Source organism: Microtus ochrogaster, chromosome 10 (assembly GCF_000317375.1).
Source record: "Microtus ochrogaster isolate Prairie Vole_2 chromosome 10, MicOch1.0, whole genome shotgun sequence".
In the NCBI taxonomy this organism is placed as follows: Eukaryota; Metazoa; Chordata; class Mammalia; order Rodentia; family Cricetidae; genus Microtus; species Microtus ochrogaster.
This window is the reverse complement of record NC_022016.1, coordinates 57260494-57263993: the sequence shown is the minus strand read 5'-3', so window position 1 is coordinate 57263993 and position 3500 is coordinate 57260494.

Below are 3500 nucleotides of genomic sequence, written 5' to 3'. Positions count from 1 at the left end.
TCATCTTAACTATCTGGGGTTGCTGTAAGCAGAAGACCACAGCCTCAGTGGCTCAAACCAAACCGTTCCTTCCATGAAGGTCTGGAAGCTAGAAGGGGAAATCGGGTGCCATGCGGCACGACTAGATTCTTGGTAAAGTACAGCTGACTTACATATTCACGTAACAGAAAGATCCCCTCCCTCTTCCTCTCCTGCGCTCTCAACAGTCTCCTGTGGCTGTGCTGGTCTCACACTCTGTGTAGCTGAGGATGACCTTGAACTTCTGATCCTTTACTACTGAATACTAGGATTACGGGGAGTGTCGCTGTACTCAGTTTTGTGGGGGGCTGGAGGTGGAGCCCAGGACTTCATGCATGTTAGGTAAACTCTCAATCAAGTGAACTATACCTCCTCTCATCCCACACCTTTTCGTTTTGTTTGTTTTTTTGAGAGAGTCTCACAACATGGACCAGACTGTCCTCAAACGGATAATCCTCCTGCCTCAGCCCCACAAGTGCTGGGTGTGTAGGTGGGTGCCACCACAGCCTGGCTCCTGTCTCTTTTTATAAGGATGTTAATCCCACTTGACAGGGCTCTACCCTCATGACCCAAATATCTCCAAAGGCCCACTACCTAAAACCATCATACAGGGGGTATGAATTCAGTACGTAAAACTGGGGGGTGGGGAAGATATCACAAATTCAGTCCACACACAACACAGGGGTTTGTTCTAGAAGGAATGAAGGTAAGAAGCCCTCTTGCTCACCTGGGGCTGCGTGCGGGCTGTGCTGACAGTGGATCGGGATTTGGAGCCGGCTTGGACTATTAAGCGCTGGAATGAAGGAGGAGGCCTGATGGGGAGAGGTGCCCTCCAAGGGGATATGAGTGCCACCTGGTGGCAAGAGTGATTGTTACTGGGGATTTACACAAGCTCCAAGTAGATCAGTGTGCAGAATGGCTCAGAGCCTCTCGTCCAGGACTGGGCAAGAATTCAGTAGGCATCTCATCTATCTCATGCCTGGAAACACTACGATTGATTAGCCAGTACCAAAAGTCATGTCTCTGTAAAAAATAATCCCTTTACCTAGGGTGTCTATTATAGGTCAGGCCATTGTGAACAATGCTTTGTCTATGCTGCCCATTGTGAGAACTCTGATCACATTGCCTTTGGCGATGCGGTGCTGCCGCCTGGGTCCCAGAGAAACTCGTTGTATTTAATTTATCCAATTGAGCAGCGGCGTTTCTAACCCTAAGGTCTGGCACAGGGAAAAGGGTGACAACAAGTCCTTCAACTGGGCTGACGCTCTCTCACCATTTTGCATCTCACAGGATTAGTGATGGGCGTGTCTTCTGGGTCTTTCCATCGTGGAGGACTAGGTTTAGCACAGCCTACCCACTCTAGCATTGTGGTTTCCCTGAGCCTTAAAAATTCCGCCATCAACACCAAGCCACAGGATCCCAGGAATCTCCAACTCCTTTTCAGTAGGCTGTCTTTTGACAGAAGTTTTATCCAACCATTCAAGCAAACTTTTGACACTTCTTAAAAACTGTGCAAGTTCCCATTAAACCTAGACTCGCCACACAGAGGCTCCATATCAATAAGCTCAGCCTGATCCAGTTTTATGTTCCTTCCACCATTATCCCACACCCTTAAAATCCATCACACATATCCTCCAGACTTCTGCTTGAATGAATTAGTATACTCATTGAGCTCTTTAGTAGTGAAGTGCACTTCCTCAAAGACTACGCTTCCAACCTCCCCTCTAGGAGCCTGCTTAAGCTTTAGTCTGGTTATAGGTCTAGAGGCCCTTGGTGGGCTCTGAGGGACATCAGTATTGTCTTGCCTGGCATCTCCTTCAGAGACAGTCACTGCTGGTTTAGCAGACAATGAAGGATTAATTTCCTCAGTCAAGGGCAGAAAAGGCAATATTTCCAGGGGTGGTGATGGGAGTACGTCTGGTCAGGGCAGAGAGAACTCTTCCTCAGGTGAGAAAAACCCTTGAGATCTAAGGGTTCGAAGTTCTCAGCTTCAATAGTATCCTCCCACACATCTCCACTCCAAGTTACAGGGTCCCATTCTGTACCAACCAGTGTCCCTACTTTAGCACCCTCAGAGGCAGGGACTTGACTTTTCTTTGTGATTCAGTCGATAACTCAGAATGAAGGCTTTGGCTTGATTTTCTAAAACTTGAGCTCGGGGGCTGCCGGAGAGAAGATCCCCTTCCAGGGCGCACTTAGAAAGATTTAGACATTTATTCACATCTGGAGATGGCCAATATTCCCTGAGTTTATTTTTATTTGTATTTTGAGATGCTAGAAGTTGGTTAATTGTATCATGGAACCCATTTTTTTTTTAAATCAGTGATGGTTTCATGTTTTAATATCAATCCTTTCTTTTTTATTTATATATATCTTTTTTGATATTTATTGAGCTCTACATTTTTCTCTTCTCCCCTCCCTGCCTTTCCCCTCCCCTCTTCAGCCTCCCACCCCCAAGGTCCCCATATTCCCAATTTACTCAGGAGATCTTGTCTTTTTCTACTTTCTGCTTCCCATGTAGATTGGATCTATGTAAGTCTCTCTTAGTGTCCTCATTGTTGTCTAAGTTCTCTGGGATTGTGGTTTGTAGGCTGGCTTTCTTTGCTTTATGTTTAAAAACCACCTATGAGTGAGTATATGTGATAATTGTCTTTCTGAGTCTGGGTTACCTCACTCAAAATAATGTTTTCTAGCTCCATCCATTTTCCTGCAAAATTCAAGATGTTGTTATTTTTTTCTGCTGTGTAGTACTCCATTATGTAAATGTACCACATTTTCCTTTTTCATTCTTCAGTTGAGGGGGCATTTAGGTTGTTTCCAGGTTCTGGTTATGACAAACAAAGCTGCTATGAACATAGCTGAGCACACATGTCCTTGTGGCACGATTGAGCATCTTTTGGCTATATACCCAAAAGTGGTATTACTGGGTCTTGAGGAAGGTTGTTTCCTAATTTTCTGAGAAATCACTACACTGATACCCAAAGGAGTTGTACCAGCTTGCATTCCCACCAGCAATGCAGAAGTGTTCCCTTTTCCCTACAACCTCTCCAGCATAAGTTGTCATCAGTGTTTTTGATCTTGGCCATTCTTACAGGTGTAAGATGGAATCTCAGAGTTGTTTTGATTTGCATTTCTCTGATGACTAAGGATGTTGAACATTTCCTTAAGTGTCTTTCAGCCATTTTAAATTCCTCTGTTGAGAGTTCTCTGTTTAGGTCTGTACTCCATTTTTTAATTGGATTATGTGATCAATTTCTTGAGTTCTTTGTGTATTTTGTAGATCAGACCTCTATATGTGGGGTTAGTGAAGATCTTTTCCTATTCTGTAGGCTGTTGTTTTGTCTTGTTGACTATGTCCTTTGCTTTACAGAAGCTTTTCAGTTTCAGGAGGTCCCATTTATTACTTGTTTCTCTCAGTGTCTGTGCTGCTGGGGTTATGTTTAGGGAGTAGTTCCCTGTGCCAATGCGTTCAAGTGTACTTC